At 40.5% G+C, this 18,600-nt stretch overlaps 1 long non-coding RNA gene across 1 annotated transcript in view; it reads right to left on the minus strand.

The window, feature by feature from the left end:
* LOC136872740 (uncharacterized) overlaps positions 1–18,600 on the minus strand; it is a 35,044-nt gene that overhangs the window by 13,155 nt on the left and 3,289 nt on the right. The window contains exon 2 of the long non-coding RNA XR_010859986.2: positions 686–728. This is a non-coding gene — a long non-coding RNA (uncharacterized lncRNA). The remainder of the gene's footprint in view (positions 1–685; positions 729–18,600) is intronic.

Genomic DNA, 18,600 nt, shown 5'->3' on the forward strand with positions numbered 1-18,600 from the left:
ATCCTCTCGGTTCGTACCCACATTTTACCAAAATGATCTCCGCCTTGGTCAATGAAAAGTGGCGCACGCCGACAATGTCTTCTCATGTTGATCTGCTTGTGCTACAAAGTGAGAAATGTGAAATTACCAAGAGCAATGTGGAAGTGTTAAATTTTGATGAAGTTTGAGATACACACTGCCGGAGGCCTTCGCAATACCATGTACGATGACTGCGATGGCAAGATGGATTGCCACACATTTTCAAGACGCTGGGGATAGTGCGTGGTTGTGACACCTATACTGTCCAAATCCTCTCTCTGACCGACATTTTAGCAGTGTCAAGGAAGAAGTGATAAAAGAGGGATGTGGAGTATTGCGTGGTGTATGTATCTCTTGGTTATATGTAGTTTAATAAGTGTACATTTTCATATTGCATTTTTGAAACCCCTGTGTTTTATTTGCTGAAGTGCGGCGATTCTCCGCTAACGTTTGGTGTCAATAATGTAAGATAGCATTTTTAAACATCGCTAACTTCTCTGAATTATGTACTTGATCAAGTTTACGAAACATTGTAAGTTTGAAAATGATGTCCATTTCCTCCGTACGTACATGTACCTTGCTAGAAAAGGATAGTTCCAAAATATAACAATGCTTGAATACAATGTTACTGAAATTAGGTGTATATTAAGGTTCGTAACTCACATACCCATAATAGAAGCTGAGTGCGATTCTTGAGATGGCATCATCCGCTGTGGAAAGAAAAGATAACGTTTAAAAGTTGGCTTGGAATTTAGGTATATGTTAGTTATAATTGGATACAATTTAAGGTATATGTGCCAGCTTTTTTCAATAGCTTTGGTATAAATTGATGGGTGCATATACAATTTTGAGTAGATTCTTTCTTTCTTACTGATAGAAGCTGTAGTTTAGCCTGCGGGAGATTCGAAAAGTGCTAGTTTATTTACATGTGGTTAGAAGATTTGCAAAGACTTCCTATTTTATTATGTTATGGCCAATACCTGATTGATGGAGAGGGAACAACTATTTTTGCAAGAAAAGAGGATAGAAAGTTCAGTAAAATCTCATCAAAACTAAAATTGACTACATTTTCGATCTTCAAAGTACTTCATAGAAACTATTGGGACGCAAACCAAATTCGTCCAAGTCAACAGAAGTCTCATCCTAGAAGACTTCGTACTTAGTTTTTCCACTTCTTAACCTTTGCCTATGCTTAAAATATTTCCTCCAATTTCTTCAAATTTTATTAATCTAGCGTATGTTGTAACGGTTCAAATCCCGTTACAAACATTCCTCTGTATTATTATTATAATTATTTATATTATTATTATTATTATTATTATTACTATTATTGTAACTATTGTTATTATTTGAATCAATTCTACAATCTCATTTCGTTATGTATTAATTAATTATCGCATGCTTCACTGTATTTAATTTACTATGTATATATTATGTGCGTGTGTGTTAGCATTAAGAAAATGTAGAGTGAGATTTGCTGTTTAATACAGGATATGTGTTTATTTTGTGAAACAACTTGTAAGATGTTGCAGCATATGGTGCAATACTGTTACAGTAACTGTCGAGTCATCGCTCTGTCATTGTATGCATTTAGAAGTGCGAGATAATTTAGGGAGTTCCTAATTTGCCTGAGGCTATTTCAACACAATCTGTAACACTTGGGAGCTGGGTGTGAGTGATATCTTGGACTGTTTTAACTATGACGTGGGTGATATACCATGTGACAACTAGTGTCTACATAAGGAGGAGGATGCTATAGCGGAGAGTCAGTTGGATGGGCAGGCTCGAACGATGAAGTGTTGTAGTCAGACGGATGGTGAACAGTGAGTTGGATGGAGTCTTGGTCGATGGATGGTCATATGAAGAGTGAGGCCACAGTTGATCAGTCAGCCAGTTGAAGGTAGATCATTGACATGAATACGTAGTCGTCAGTGACCAAATGGATTAAAAGTTCGGATTGTGTTTCGTGTAACTGTTCGGTCGAGTTCTAGTGTCAGTTCGGTGACAGCCGAATATTGAGTCGTTGTAATGCAGACTAACAGTTATCAGTGAATTACTTGTAAAGTTGATTGTGAAGTGTGGTTATATTTTCAAGCCATGCTACATCTCGTTTGTGAAACTAAAATGATACTTCACCAAATTAGGTTTGAGGTACCTACACCTGATACTAATTCAAAGGAATACGTCATAATAACACTCAAAGTGTTCGAGGTACTGTTAAGTGAAACAGTGAGGGACATATTTCTTGTACAGCTTCTAAATGTCCGGTCAAGATGATTTGAAATTTAATGCCTAGTGTTTCTTTCAGTTGTAATTTCAGAGTTTTATATTATCATTTAAATTATCGCAGCAAAGCTTGCCATTTAAATTCAAAATTTAAAGAATATATTTTGTTTCGTATCAAATACAATTAATTGTTTTATTTCAATGGTATATCAGGTAACCTCAAACTTTAGTTGGAACACCAAACGGCAATGTGCTTTTACCAGAACCTATATGTTATGCCATCAAAGTAAGCTTATTACCTCACACCCTAGAGATATTCAAGATTCTCATTCTATTATCGTTACATTTATTTGTAGCTGGCGCCCATCACCAATTGTATATGTAAGTAATCCGGTAAGTACTAAGTGAGACTACATATTCCGACGATGGAGTACTTTATTTCTTGAATATTTTAATTCTGTCTCATTGTAATTAGTGAGCAATCATAATATCTAGGACTATCCCAAACCCCCTCCCCGATAGTGCAACAACCACGAAGTTCCATGCCTTAACAAGCGACCGCTGCTCAGCCCGAAAGCCTGCGGATTATGAAGTGTCATGTGGTCAGCACACCGAATCCTCTCGGCCGTTATTCTTGCCTTTCTAGACCGGGGCTGCCATTTCACTATCGGATACCCCCTCAATTGTTATCGCGTAGGCTGAGTGGACCTCGAATCAGCCCTCAGATCCAGGTAAAAGTCCATGTCCTGAGCGGGTAATCGAACCCGGGACCTACAGGTAAGAGGTAGGCACGCTATCCCTACACCGTGGTGCCGGCGCTATTCCAAGCGCTGATCAGTATTGTTTCTAGAATCAACTTTTAGTCTAATATTTCTGGGACAATGTCCCTTCAATGGGCCTGCTCTGAGGAAAGTTTCTAAATCGATTATCCACTAATTGTTATTAAATGCTGAATTATTCTTGAGTATGTTAAGCTTCCTTTCATATAAAACTATGAAGTGGCGCGTTATATTTTTATTCTTTAAGTCACCGCCGCCTCAGTCTCTATATACTGCCAACTCTGTGCCGCGAAAAATGCATTTACAGCGACATTGAAGATGGTAGCACTTACATGAGGGTTAAATGAGACTTCGTCCGTAACATTAATATAAAATGAAAAATAATCCTTAACATGTTACTAATTGAGAAGAAGACCGGGCGAGTTGGCCGTGCGCGTAGAGGCGCGCGGCTGTGAGCTTGCATCCGGGAGATAGTAGGTTCGAATCCCACTATCGGCAGCCCTGAAGATCGTTTTCCGTGGTTTCCCATTTTCACACCAGGCAAATGCTGGGGCTGTGCCTTAATTAAGGCCACGGCCGCTTCCTTACAACTCCTAAGCCTTTCCTATCCCATCGTCGCCATAAGACCTATCTGTGTCGGTGCGACTAAAGCCCCTAGCAAAAAAAAAAAAAGCTAATTGAGAAGATAATCCACATGCAGAAACTAACATCACATTTAAGCTTGGCTTAAGATATAGAAACGTAAAATGTATAAAATCTTACCAGTTACCAGTAGAGAGCCTAATTAGGATCATCCCACTGCTGCATTTCGGAATGTTCTCGCTGATCCTTTGTTCTAGACCAGATTTCAGGATACGTTTTATAGCACATACTGCAGTACGTGCGTCCGTTATGTCATTATATCTACCGCTCAATCTCACTGCACTAAACAGAGCGTCTATTGCGTCTCCAGAAAATCATCTAGTGAGAACATAAAAGAACCCGTTTTGCAACGGATAAAACACACATTTCACTGTAGATTTCACAGTTAGTGAAACAACATCTGCCGTCTCATTAGTCAGACATTTCAGTTTTGCACGTTTTGGTTCCAACTGAATTATTTTAACGTACTCAATGAAATCGTCATTCTACTATTGTAGTATTTTATCCGCTAGTGAATAGAGATGCACACAATCTGGATTGGTTTCCGAATGTGCAGAGTCCTGTCAATGACGTTGTGGAATGTGGAAGCCCCAGGGGCTCTGAACTTTGGAGCGTGGGTTGGCGACCACGGGGCCCTCAGCTGAGTCCTGGCATTGTTTCCACTTACTTGTGCCAGGCTCCTCACTTTCATCTGTCCTATCCGACCTCTCTTGGTCAACTCTTGTTCTTTTCCGACCCCGACGCTATTAGGTTTGCGAGGGCTAGGGAGTCTTTCATTTTCACGCCCTTCGTGGCCCTTGTCTTCCTTTGGCCGATACCTTCATTTTTCGAAGTGTCGGACCCCTTCCTTTTTTCTCTCTGATTAGTGTTATATAGAGGATGGTTGCCTAGTTGTACTTCCTCTTAAAACAACAATCACCACCACCACCACCTGGAATGTGGAAAATTCGTAAATTGATTCCATGAAGCGTACTGTCAATTACGCGTATGAAAGGTGTGTTTCTAAACGGGCATGGTTTTCTTTCATGAAGCAAATAGCAGCGGTAAGCACTGGAGAAATATTTGTACAGCGGAACATTCATCTTTTCCAAATTCTTATGTTTTTCGTCATACCGAACAGGCTTGAATATCAAGTCTCTCTAGAAGCGATAAACCTCTTTCACATATTTGTCTACGAACTGGGATCACACATTTTTTATCAAATGGTAATAGCCAAAACTGAAAATAAGTTTACAGCTGGGAAAACATGGATGAGTCACAAAGGTTCCCTCTCCAAAATGTTTAAACAGAGAAACATTGGTTCTATGATTGTCAGTCAATGGCATTAATCACTGATGAACTAAAAGGAGTAGATCGGAGTCTTCTAAGCCTTTAACCCTCTACTGCATACTGTTGCCATTAGGCAACAAATAACTTTTTACGTCACGCCTTCAACTGTACAATCAATTAAACATATATTCCAGTGATGCCTTTTTATTTTTATTTTATTATACATAACTTAAGACAAAACAGCCCTACAACCAAAGGTACTCCTTCCACCCCGTCAACATCCACGCGTACCAACCACCGTTTATTTTACGTGGGCCCTCCCCATCATATTACCACTGGCTTCAGGAGTACCTCTGGCTCAACCTCAAAGACATTACCGACCTACGGTCGTACAAGTATACTTGCGCCCTGAATGTTAAAAGCTTAGCGTAAAATCGTGAGAAATCGTATATATATTCCAATATGGCAATCCACATCACATACGAGTGTTAAGCTATTAGGCCCATTCAAGAATTGCTGGTACATCTACAACACTGAGCGTATGTTGAACATTAAAGCTTGAAATTTTCTTCACCAAACGGAAGCGAAAAATAATTCATGCAGTACAGAGTTAACGAGGAAGTAGGCAGCAGGAATAGGGAACTTGTCTGAAAGTCCATTATTTACAGCAAAACACAACAGTTTATTCGTGAGAGCAGGAGATTTTCTAATATATGTGCCTATACACCTTCAACATTGACCACGGAAACAAACTTTTCACTGGTTCGGTCGTAGAGGAGCCTACCTAATTAGCTGTTTAATCGGCAATCACTGTTGCACTCCTTTCTGTTGGTCTGAGAGATTTATATTCAGCTCCAAGTTTTTTCATAACTAATTGGAGAATCCCGACACCACACTCGATATTCCCCATTTAGGCTACCTGACCAGAACACTCTGTGATGGAGCTGACACTAGAGCAGGAGTTCTTCCATATTCGTACCCGTTTGGGATATTATTCTCCATGCCACAGAGTACCGTGTGATTTGTTCTGACTGCGGGCATTGTTTCTTGCGAAAATAATGGATTTGATCTAAAAGACAAACCGTGTTTTTTGTTCATTATATTTAGCTGCTTCCTTAACTTTATTCATACGATTAATTTCTGGGCTGTCTTCGAATTTCCTCTGTAGTCTTTTAAGTTCATTATGGTTAGTCATCAGCTTTTATCGCAGACTCAGAATTCTCAATCGGAGTCTCTAATGTATAAGTTTACTTCTGACTACTGTCATTCTTATTCCTTGAAATATTGACTTGAATTGAGACATCACTGTTCACATGAATTTCGTACTCGTCATCCAATGTATTTCCTGCGTTGAAGAGCTCGTATCGTCATAGATTTCTTCCGAAGGAATATCTTGTCGCTGTCTGGACTTTCGTGGAGCTATTTTTCTGGTTTGAAGGTAATGGGGATAATTCAAAAACTGATTAGGCACACCCTCCGGCTTCAATGTATTTTTCTTTTAGTTTTATATTTTATTTCCATCTCTAAACTTAAGGCTGCAAACACTAGAATAATCGGATGGAATCCATTGACTACCCTTGGTTTATCCTTGCCTTGATATAGCGTTAAGCCTATTTTCCCAAAGTTCTTTATTTGGGGGATTTTAGGAAACCTTACACCTGAATAATCTGGATTCCTTGCTATGATATACGGAGAAGAACACAACAATTCATCATTTTACAATCAGAGACACACACTTACTCGATGCTAACGCACGGTAACACAGCAACGTGGATACGGAGATAAACTGGGTGCATTAGCTGCCGCCCATAGCGGAGGTGTGTGACACTAAGAGCTCACGCTGAGCAGCATGTTAATCGCACAGCATAGAGCAGGATGTACCTATATAGGAGTGACACGGCGGTGTTACTAACGCCACACTGAACAACTAGAACGTTTCGTATGCGGTTTCCTTTCTTCTAATTAATGTTACCAGAAGGAATGTCTTCCAGAGCTTACACGCAACATATGTCAAGGTTATATACAAGAAGTCCCCCATTAGATGGGTGCGGTAAAATACATTCGTGGTATCTCTTGCCTATCGTAAAAGGCGACCAAAACAGGACACGAGAACTGTCATCTTCGGTGTGAGGGTTGGCGACCATGACTCCTTGATTGAATCTGGCATTGCTTCAACTTATTTGTGTCAGACTCCTCGCCTTTCATTTTTTCCTATCCGATCTCCCTTAGTTAACTCTTGTCTTTTTCTGACCGCGACGCTATTAGGTTTGAAAGGCCCACGGAGTCTTTCGTTTTCAGGTCCTCCGTGGGCCTTCCCTTTCTTTTGTCGATGTATCAGTCCTTGAAGTGACCGACCTATTCTATTTCCCCTCTTATTCCTCCGTGGGCCTTCCCTTTCTTTTGTCGATGTATCAGTCCTTGAAGTGACCGACCTATTCTATTTCCCCTGTTATTATTATTTTACCACTGTGAGGTCGCAGGTGCCACCTGTGTCGCACGTGTGGATTTGGCCCTGTTTTCCCTCCGACTCAGCGAGGGATCCCACCTCTACCGCCTGACGGGCAGTGTCGTGGAGCGTGAGACATTGGATTTCCCATTGTGGGTGGGGGCGGTATAATAACAACCATGGTATCCACTGCCTGTCGTAAGAGGCGAATAAAAGGGGCCTCAGAGGATCTCAACTTGAGAGCGTGGGTTGGCGAACACGGGGCCCTTAGCTGAGTCCTGGCATTGCTTCCACTTACTTGTGCTATGCTCCTCACTTTCATCTATCCTATCCGACCTTCCTTGGTCAAATCTTGTTCAGTTCCGACCCCGACGCTATTAGGTTTCCCAGGGCTACGCAGTCTGTCATTTTCACCTCATTCGTGGCCCTTGTCTTCCTTTGGCCGATACCTTCATTTTCGAAGTGTCGGATCCCTTCCATTCTTTCTTTCTGATTAGTGTTATATAGGGGATGGTTGCCTAGTTGTACTTCCTCTTAAAACAATAATCAGCACCACCATGGAGACAATGGGTTGGGGACACAACTGGGAAGAGGACCAGTACCTCGTCCAGGCGCCGTCACCGGTTAGTTGAACAGGGGTCTTTGGTGGGGATGGGAAGATTGAAAGGGATAGACAAGGGAGAGGGAAGGAAGCGGTCGTGGCCTTAAGTTAGGTACTATCCCTGCATTTGCCTGGAGGAGAAGCAGGAAACCACGGAAAACTACTTCGAGGATGGATAAGGTGAGAATAGAAACCCCTCTATTCAGCTGACCTCACAAGATTGACAGGATCCCTTCCAGTCCTCGTACCACGTTTTAAATTTCGTGGCAGAGCCGGAAATCAAACCCTGACCTCCGCGGGTGGCAGTTAATGGAAGTGACGTCACATTAGTCGTTACCGTAGGCCTTGGTCACCACCCCCCTGTGGGTGGGGGCGGTAGAATAACACCCACGGTATCCCCTGCCTGTCGTAAGAGGCGACTAAAAGGGGCCCCAGGGGCTCTGAACTTTGGAGCGTGGGTTGGCGACCACGGGGCCCTTAGCTGAGCCCTGGCATTGCTTCCACTTACTTGTGTCAGGCTCCTCACTTTCATCTATTCTATCCGACCTCTCTTGGTCAACTCTTGTTCTTTTCTGACCCCGACGCTATTAGCTTTGCGAGGGCTAGGGAGTTTTTCATTTTCACGCCCTTCGTGGCCCTTGTCTTTCTTTGACCGATATCTTCATTTTTCGAAGTGTCGGATCCCTTCCATTTTTCCCTCTGATAAGTGTTATATAGAGGATGGTTGCCTAGTTGTACTTCCTCTTAAAACAATAATCACCACCACCACCACCACCTTGGTCACCAAAGATGCTCTGTGATGCAAATAAATCGTTCGTTATCAATATTTGAGTTTTATTCATTAAAAGACATTCATGATCATTACCCTTCCGCAAACGGAAAGGTTTATTTTTTCTCGTAATACGTATCCTGTAAATATTTATGGCCATAAAATTGCGTGCTAAATCAACGATCATGTTGTTGGACGTAGATCTTGATATTATTTCAATGTATCGGAACTCTTTATCTCCCCTGAGGGTGGAGTGTCTACCATTCCCCACTTTTCTCCATAAAATATCAAACATAACAAAGATATGGAGATAAACTCAATAATAATCATATCCCAAGCAGAAATAGCCGTGCAGTGGAAGGCTAAAAATAGTTTATCTCCCCCAAAAAAATACATGTTACCCAGTGGCGTATGCTGCAATTAAGACATGGACTATCACTAGACTTAGGTTACCCATTTTCGATAGTTGGTTTAGTGAACGTCAAGCCTTAAGGGTTTTGCGCTGCATCTAATAGCCATCGGAGTAGCCTGCTGTGTTAAGGATGGTTCACAAGCCCTAGCCTCTGCTAGTGCCAATACTCAACACCTGATCAATGTAGATGGTAGCTAAAGAATCAGCCTCCTCGTACTCTTAATTCCCCTAGCTGGGGGACTGGGTGCTTATGACATCTTCACCATTCATTTCATCAGTTCACCATCAAGTCTTTCCAGAGGCTATGCATTATTATTATTATTATTATTATTATTATTATTATTATTATTATTATTATTATTATTTCTTAATCCGTTTTTCCTCCAGGTTGGTTTTTCCCTCGGACTCAGCGAGAGATCCCACCTCTACACTCAAGGCCAGTGTCCTGGAACGTGAGACATTGGGTCGGGGTATACAACGGGGAAGGAGGGCCAGTACCTCGTCTAGGCGGGCTTACCTGCTATGCTGAACAGGGACCTTGTGGGGGATGGGAAGATCGGAAGGGATAGACGAGGAAGAGGGAAGGAAGCGGCCGTGGCATTAGTTACCAACCCGGCATTTGCCTAGATGAGAAGTGGGAAACCACGGAAAACCACTTCGAGGGTGGCTGAGGTAGGAATCGAACCCTCCTCTACTTAGTTGACCTCCCGAGGCTGAGTGGACCCCGTTCCAGCCCTCGTACCAGTTTTCAAATTTCGTTGCAGAGTCGGTATTCGAACCCGGGTCTCCAAGGGTGGCAGCTAAACACACTAACCACTACACCACAGAGGCGGGCATTATTATTATTATTATTATTATTATTATTATTATTATTATTATTATTATTTTCTCAGTTACAAACAATAAGCATGGTCAACGATAAAGTTTGTGAAGTTCGCATCAGCCACATAACCACAAATACTTTTCATACTTAAGTTGAAATACCCTTTGTATGGATTCTTGTTTTTCTCCTCCTGTTCACAATGTAACTGAGTAAGAGGTGGGGTAGGCTTATCATTTTTAATTATCAGCAATTTATCTTCATATTTCAGTTGCGAGATTGGTTTATCCAACAACTTGCACACGGTTTCAGCCATTTCACAAAAGTAACATCACAAGGTTACAGTCATGTTAAACACTATAACTTCAGATAAACTAAAATTGTTCTAAGATCAACTGAAATATACCAATAATTTCCAACTATAAGCTACCAATAAGATGTCCTGCACATGCAAAAACAAACTCGTGATACTGTAGCACATGGGTAAATCCCATCAATTCGGACACTTCCGGAGAACTTCGAGTCTTTGGGCCTTCTCTTTCCAGGTCCACCGCTGTCTCACTCGTTAGCGGCGACAATTTGACGGACCGAAGCCTACCACAATTCAAGGTTAGCATCCCCTCGTTCCCCGCACCATTCCGACATTCGCCAGCAAGCCTCGCGCGGTGGGTCGAGGGGAGTGGGCCGAAGGCCTGGGCTGCGATGTTAAGTCTCCGATGCCTTGCTCTTAGAAATACGAACGACGTTCTTTCTCAATACTTTCAAGTTTTGTAAATGGAAGAATGTGTCAGAAGCTTACATTACAATAAGATTTAGATTTCCATCGTTCTCATTTGAGGCTTGGGCTTCACTGATAGTCTTGGTAGCCCACAGTATACGCCACTGATGTTACCCAATTGATCCGACCTGATCGGACAGAAATAATCTGGAGCTAAACCTGAGTCTCGTAAGCCAAAGGAAACAAGCAAATGAGGCAATGATATCAATAACTTCAACAAGAATTAAAATGAATGGTTTATTCATAATCATAAAATAAAAATGTGTTTATGACCCTCATAAGAAAAAAGTTAATAAGAATATTGAAGGACATTACATCAATTTCTTCGAACAGTTCTGTAGGCCTACAGCAAAGACCGACAACCACTCTGGTCTAATAGTTTTATGTAACACGTTCCATGATATGTTAGGCTCATAGTGTTCTGTTTATGAATGTTATTTGACAGGTCTGAAAGAATTAAACGTGGACCTTTTCCTTTTCTACTGACTTAACTCGTAGTCAAAAGATAAACACTGTTTTAACTTTTCCACAAATACAGTGGAACATTTTCTTCTGTCTAACATTCCCCAAGGAAACCTCAAGGAACCAACAAAGAAGAGAAAATAAAGCCGCTGACGAAAGACAAGGGCAGAGGGTCATAAGCGAAAAAAAAAAAAAAAAAAAAGACGGCCCCAAGCCCGTGGCCCCATCTTGCAAGTGATGGGGAAGGAGGAGGGGGAGGAGTAACAACCTCGTAAAAAAACCTGGGTCCATCTGGCTCCGGATGGTAGCACCCTGTAAGGGCCCCTGCATAGGGTTACAGGTGAAACCTGGTCAACGGTCTCGAAGGCGGATGAGGAATTTAATGTCCCAACGGTAGAGAGAGCGGAAGAACCTAGTGGAGTAAAGCACGAATAAAAAATCATTTCGGACTAACAATCCGATCTTATCTTGGAATTAATTTCCTACCTTGTACAATGTACAATTTCAATTGCAGAATGGAAAGTCTGCTGAATGAGAGCAACCCCAGGTGGTAGCTCGGAAGAGAAATCCACCATTGCGTTATGCAATGCATCGGGACCTAGGGTTCTGGGGAGTCCCAACATCTGCAATAAGGGTGAGTCGGAGCATCCTTGGAATCCTTTCAGACTTAAATTTAAGAGGAAATTCTTTGCAGGCACTCTTAATGTAAATTCCTTGCTAAAATCGGCAAACAGAAAGAACTGGAAATTTTCTTAGATAGACATGAAATCCAGATCTTAGCAGCTCAAGAGACACGGTTTATGGATGAGAATGTAACAGAAACCAAAAATTATAGAATCTTTAAAGGTAAACCAGCAATCAAAATTATGAAAGGAATGCCACTACTAGGTACCGCCTTTTATGTCCATAAAGCAATAGTTGATAATGTTATGGAATTCAAATCTAGTTCAGAAAGGTTATCTCTTCTCACACTTAAATGCAGGAACATAAAGTATACATTTGTTAACTGTCATGCACCAATAAATGAAGATAATAGCAAGAACCCAAGTAAAACTGAAGAATTCTGGAGTCTTCTAGATGATGAAATGTCAAAAATTCCAAAATCAAATGTTATTATTCTACTCGGTGATTTTAATGCACAGGTAGGCAAAGAAAAAGTTTTCAGCAAAACAGTAGGGGCATATCCGGCACACAAAAGAACAAACAAAAATGGCATGAGACTAATTAATCTCTGTAAATCCTTTCACCTAAAATTAATGTCGACCTTCTTTAAGAAACTTCCAAGAAAGGCTAAAACATGGGCGTCCCCAAATCCGATGTTAGGTGAGTTTCAGTTGGACCATGTAGCTATTTCTCAAGAAAGTATTAAGGAAATTATGAATGTTAAAGTAATAAGAAGTGGGGAGTTTGACTCCGATCATTACCTCTCTAAAATTAAGCTAAAGCTTCTACCTCGCAGGAATCAAAGAAGGCCGAGAAAATTAATGAAATACAACATAGATAGGCTCAACATTACACAAGCAACTATAGAAAACTTTCAGGAAGAAATTAAAATAACTCAGCATGGCAAATGGCCAGAATTATCAAAACAGATTAATAGTGCAGCGAAGAAAGTATTTGGATCAGTTAAAACTAAAAAGAAAGTATGGTGGAATAACGTATGTGAGGAAGCACTTATGGAAAGAGTGAAAAAATGGAAAAAATGGAAATGTTCCGGAAAGAATGAACACTATGAGCTATTTAAACAACAAAGAAAGGAAAGAACAAGAATAATAAAGGAGGTTAAAAGATCTTTTGAAAAATCGCAGCTAGTAGAAATTGAGACTAATTTTGTAAGAAATAACTCCCGAAATTTCTATCAGACCTTTAAGAATAACCTGAAAGGTTATCAATCCCGGAGAATTTGCTTCAGAGATGCAAATGGTAATATTGGCCTTAACAATGCCGAGAATTGTGAGATTCTGGCAAAACACTTCGAACACCTGCTGAACTGCCCTGAGCCAAATCATAAATTAGAATTTTCAGAAATTCTGGAAAATCTAGAAGCTGATTCACCTCCAACAGCGGAAGAAATAAAGGAAGCAATAAAAAATCTTAAAAATAACAAAGCTAGTGGGGAAGACTCCATAACAGCTGAACTTTTAAAATGGGCTGAACCAAAAATTATAGAAGATCTACAAATAATCTTTGAAGAAATTTGGGAAACAGAAAAGATCCCAGAGAATTGGAAAGTGGCTCTAATACACCCATTACACAAGAAGGGTAACAAGCAGGATGTCAACAACTACAGAGGTATATCTCTCTTGCCAGTTGCTTACAAGATATTCTCAACAATACTACTAAATAGAGTAAAATCGACACTGGACAGTCAATTGGGTGAATATCAAGGTGGATTTAGAGAAGGAAGATCTTGCTCCGAACAGATTTTCAACCTGAAATCTATAATTCGACACAGATTAAGAAACTCCAAAGACATAGTTGTAACATTTATTGACTTTAAAAAAGCCTTTGACTCTGTTGATAGGGAAACCCTAGATAAAGTAATCCGCGAATTTGGAGTTAAAACTAAATTGGCAAACCTAATTCGTGAAACACTTACAGACACTATCTCGAAAATAAAATTTATGGGTGAAGTATCTCGACCTTTCAAAATAAATACAGGTGTCAGGCAGGGCGATGGTCTATCTCCACTCCTTTTCAATTGTGTCATGGAGAAAATTGTAAGAATTTGGAATGAAAAACTGAAAGAATCTAAAATATTGCCACTCATGCTGGGGAAGAAGAACAAAGGTGTTGCAATAAATTGCCTAGCATTTGCAGATGACTTTGCCATACTTTCAGAAAGCCTTACAGATGCAGCAATGCAAGTCAATCTCTTTGAAAAGACAGCCAACATGACAGGCTTGAGAATCTCTGCCGAGAAAACAAAATTTTTGACGAATATAAAAAGTGCCCCAAAGTTTTTAGCAACGGATATTGGTCGAATAGGAAAGGTAAAGAATTCAAATATTTGGGTGAGACAATTCAAGAAAATAGTTTAGAAAAATCTGCTATAGAGGAGACGATACAAAAGATGGAAAGAGCGTACGGTATAACTAAGAATACTTACAACAAAAAGTGTTTATCAAGAAAACTTAAAATAAAGCACTACAACACAGTAGTGAAACCAGAATGCCTTTATGTCAGCGAATGTCTAGCACTGAACTACAAGCTTGATAAATTAGAAATATTAGAAAGAAGAATTATAAGGAAAATATTAGGTCCTCCAAGAATTGCAGAGTTTTGGAAATTAAGAAGTAACAATGAAATTTACCAGAACGTAGAAAACATATCAGAAACAATAAGAAAAAGGGGATTGCTATTTCTTGGACACATTTACAGAATGGATGACAATAGACTAACTAAACGAATCTTCAAGTACTTTGGGAAAAGAAATCAACTACCACCTGGATTCAAGAAGTCAAGAAAGACCTGGAAAGGAACAACATACGAGAAGAAGAATTATTGGAAAGAAAGATTTTTAGGAAGAAAGTCTTACAAATGGAAGGATTCCAAGGGAGGAAGGAAAAGAAAACAGGCACAAAGTGGACTGAAGACAGGAAAAAGGAACACAGTGAAACAATGAAAGAATACTGGAAGAAAAGGAAAGAACAACTAACGAGGAACAATTGAAATTGTAACGTGGTCCTTAGAAGGCCGGAACGCAAGAAGAAAGAAAGAAGAAAGAAAAGGAACTAAACGCGCAGAGCGCAATTGACCAGGAAGAGTATCACTTGTAAATTCATTTGTTTCAAGAGCTAGCTCGGAAATAAAAAATAAATAAATAAATAAAGGACAAAAAGGGAGGCACGCACGGGCATAAAGCATTCAAATTGCAGAATATGCCAAAAATAATAAAGAAAAGGCACACAAACCAATCAAATGGAATCAGACAGTGACGCACTGTCTTACACACACCCACACATCCACGGACCCAAAATATCAAACTCAATGACCGGAACGGCAATATGGTGAGAAAACACGTCCAGTCGGTGACTATTATGAGCAAAATGAATCAAATGCTCGTAATATTCAGTCAAACAGTGAACCATAATGCAGGGCGCACAATAAGAGGTCTTTCAACAATCAATATCATTCTATAACCAAAGACTTACGGGGCCACCACAATAATACAATAAAATCAGACCTCTAGGCACGAGCAAATATCGTCACCACACAGATATATAAAGTATGGTCCCAGGACGGAGAAAGCGCCGCTCCACCACACACACACACACACACACACACACACACACACACACACACACACACACACACACACACACACACACACACACACACACCAAAATAACAGGACGTATACCTGTCATGACTCGCATAATCACAAGGGAAATAAAACGACTCCTAAAAAATAAACAATACGGAAATCTGGCTAGAACCAGCCAACAAGAGATAAATAAGAATACATAATAAAGCACAAGAAAGCTATGACAAACATATCAATAATAAACAATATTCTGAAGTCAAAACATCAGGGAATAGTAACGTTACCTAACTTCCAAATGCTTCCTAGGCAGTGACGCCGTCTCTCAGGCCGGGAGATTTGTATCGAAGAAGGTGAGAGGGTTGGCGGCCGTAATCTATATTAGGAACTGACCTGGCATTCACCTTAGTGCAGAAGAATGCAAAACAACGGAAAATCATTCTAAGGATAGCCGACGGTGGAGACCAGCCCCTCTCCGTCTCCCGAATAGAGAGGCGTAAAGCCACGGTAGCGACGTGTCCACCCCTCCTCTGCTCCGTTGGCCGGTCGGAGTGCAGAGCTGTCGGACCACGGACCAGCCGTGGCCACTTGTGGACCGAAACCCACTCTGCATCCGCCAACCAAACAAAGATGAGAAAATAAAGCCGCTGACGAAAGACAGGGACAAGGTGTCATAAGATAAAAGAAGTAAATGGAATGTAAAATAAAGAAGAGAGAAGTTTGTAAATTTTTAAGTGAAATAAGGATTTGAAAGTGTGTGAAAAGTAAAAGAAAATGAAGAAAGAAGTTTGAAAGGATTGAAAGAGAGAAGTATGTGAAAAGGAAATATTAATGAAGTTTAGAGAGGGTTTGAAGGGGAGAAGTACGTTAAAAAAAAAAAAAAAAAAAAAAATTAGAAAGAAAGAAAGAAGTTTGAGAAAGAAATTATTTCATTTTCTTATCCAGTCTCCAGTTCTTTTCTTGGGGTAGGTCCGTTTAGTAAGGTTTTGAAGTAGTGGAGATTTAAGTTGCGTTTGTAATAGTAGATTGATAATGGGGTTATTGTTTCGTATGGCCATATTGCTATAGGTTTGGCTAGGAGAGTTAGAAAATTTTCTAGTGTGGGGATTGGGTATGTGTTGCAAAGATCTGATAGACTGGTGGTAAGCAAAGGACTATCCATATTATTGAGACGTCGCAGGAGATAAATAGTATGCAACACCAGAAACAGGCGAGTGCTGGAATAAAACATACTTGAATGATGAAAGTTCCAGAGTGTTAGGAAAAAGAAAACAAAAGGTCAAGGCAAGGCAAGGAAGAAATACATTCCTGGCAGATATGTGCGCGAAGCGCCATCTGTCAATAATAGTGCCAAATAAAGCAACGACTACCATTTCATGAGTCCGATGAAGTCATTATTGGTCAAGATAGAGCAGCTCCAGACCAATATGATCTCATTCGCACAAAAATAGTTGCACAGGCCATAAAACTGGCTCAAGTGAAAGAATGCATTAGCTGCACCATCTGCATGTCGTAAGACGCTACTAATAGGGGAACAACCAAGGACCTACACTAGCTCTCTCGTCTTCTTTTCTTTTTTCTCGCAAGTTGTTTTCCGTCGCACCCACACAGCGAGGTCTTATGGCGACGATGGGGCAGCTAAGGGCTAGGAGTGGGAAGGAAGCGGCCGTGGCCTTAAGTAAGGTACAGCCCCAGCACTTGCCTGGTGTGAAAATAGGAAACAACGGAAAACCATCTTAAGGGCTGCCGACAGTGGGGTTCGAACCCACTATCCCCAAATACTGGATATTGGCCGAACTTAAACGACTGCAGCTATCTAGCTCGGTTCTCGTCTTCTAAGCCATATCCACATTTCTATGCTTTTCCGTGTAGCGGAAAAAATTACATATATATTTGAGTAGTATAGCAATGCAGATTCTAAAACACCTCGTCAGCATTTTCTGTGCTGAGTCAGCACCCGAGGTCATTGGCCCCACCCAAGGTCACTTACCCCGGCCACGTGACCGTGACGTCATGAGCACGTGGTCTTGTTCACAAACAAAAGCACGTGCTTTTGACAGCTGTCAAGATGTCCCCCCTCCGTTTTTCACATGTAAGAATCCAAGGTAATGATAATTAAATACTAAAAAAATGTAATTTTAATACCTGTGAATGAAGTGTGCAGAGAATTAAAACTCGTGTGTGTTTGTGCGTAGTAATAAAACGTACGTGTCTAAGGGCGAGCTCACAGCATTTTCTTGTCCTACAATCAATTCCGTGTTTTGCGTGTGTTCGGTTTTACGATAGAGAGTGTTGCGTGTGTATAACATCAAAGAAGTGTATAATCGAACATAAGAAATAGTGCGTTTGTTATCATGTATATGCTCATCAGAGAGTTTCAGTGTTCGATTCCATGTATGCGATTCTTTACGGTAACTGTGTTATGAATCATGTGTTGAGAGCATATGAAAATAAGAAGTAGTTTTATTCTACCATTAATTCAGTGAGAACAGGGTTCGATCCCATGTGTTAGAGAATATTTTATTCTGACGATGAATTTAGAGAACAGGGGTCTAAATCCATAATGTTTTATTCTGTCACAGTGACTAAATAAGAGTTTGAATCTATAACTGTGATACAGATTTTTTTGTGTTGCATGTGTTAGAGATTTTTCTTTTTGCTAGTTGTTTTACGTCGCACCGACACAGATAGGTCTTATGACGATGGGACAGGAAAGGGCTAGGAGTGGGAAGGAAGCGGCCGTGGCCTTAATTAAGGTACAGCCCCAGCATTTGCCTGGTGTGAAAATGGGGAAACCATGGAAAACCATTTTCAGGGCTGCCGACAGTGGGGTTCGAACCTACTATCTCCCGAATACTGGATACTGGCCGCACCTAAGCGACTGCAGCTGTCGAGCTTGATAATGTTAGAGATTTTATTTTTTATCTATCATTCTACAGACAGATAAGTGTTCGAATCCATCACAGTAATAGAGAGAGAGATATTTTTATAGAAGTTATGTGTTTGGTATTTTTATTCTACCATTAATCAGAGAGATCATGTTTCGATTCCATGTGTTGCATGTATTAGAGAATTGTTTTATTCTGACGACGAACAGAGAGAACAGGGTTCCAA

The sequence above is a fragment of the Anabrus simplex genome, chromosome 4, assembly GCF_040414725.1.
Source record: "Anabrus simplex isolate iqAnaSimp1 chromosome 4, ASM4041472v1, whole genome shotgun sequence".
NCBI lineage: Eukaryota > Metazoa > Arthropoda > Insecta > Orthoptera > Tettigoniidae > Anabrus > Anabrus simplex.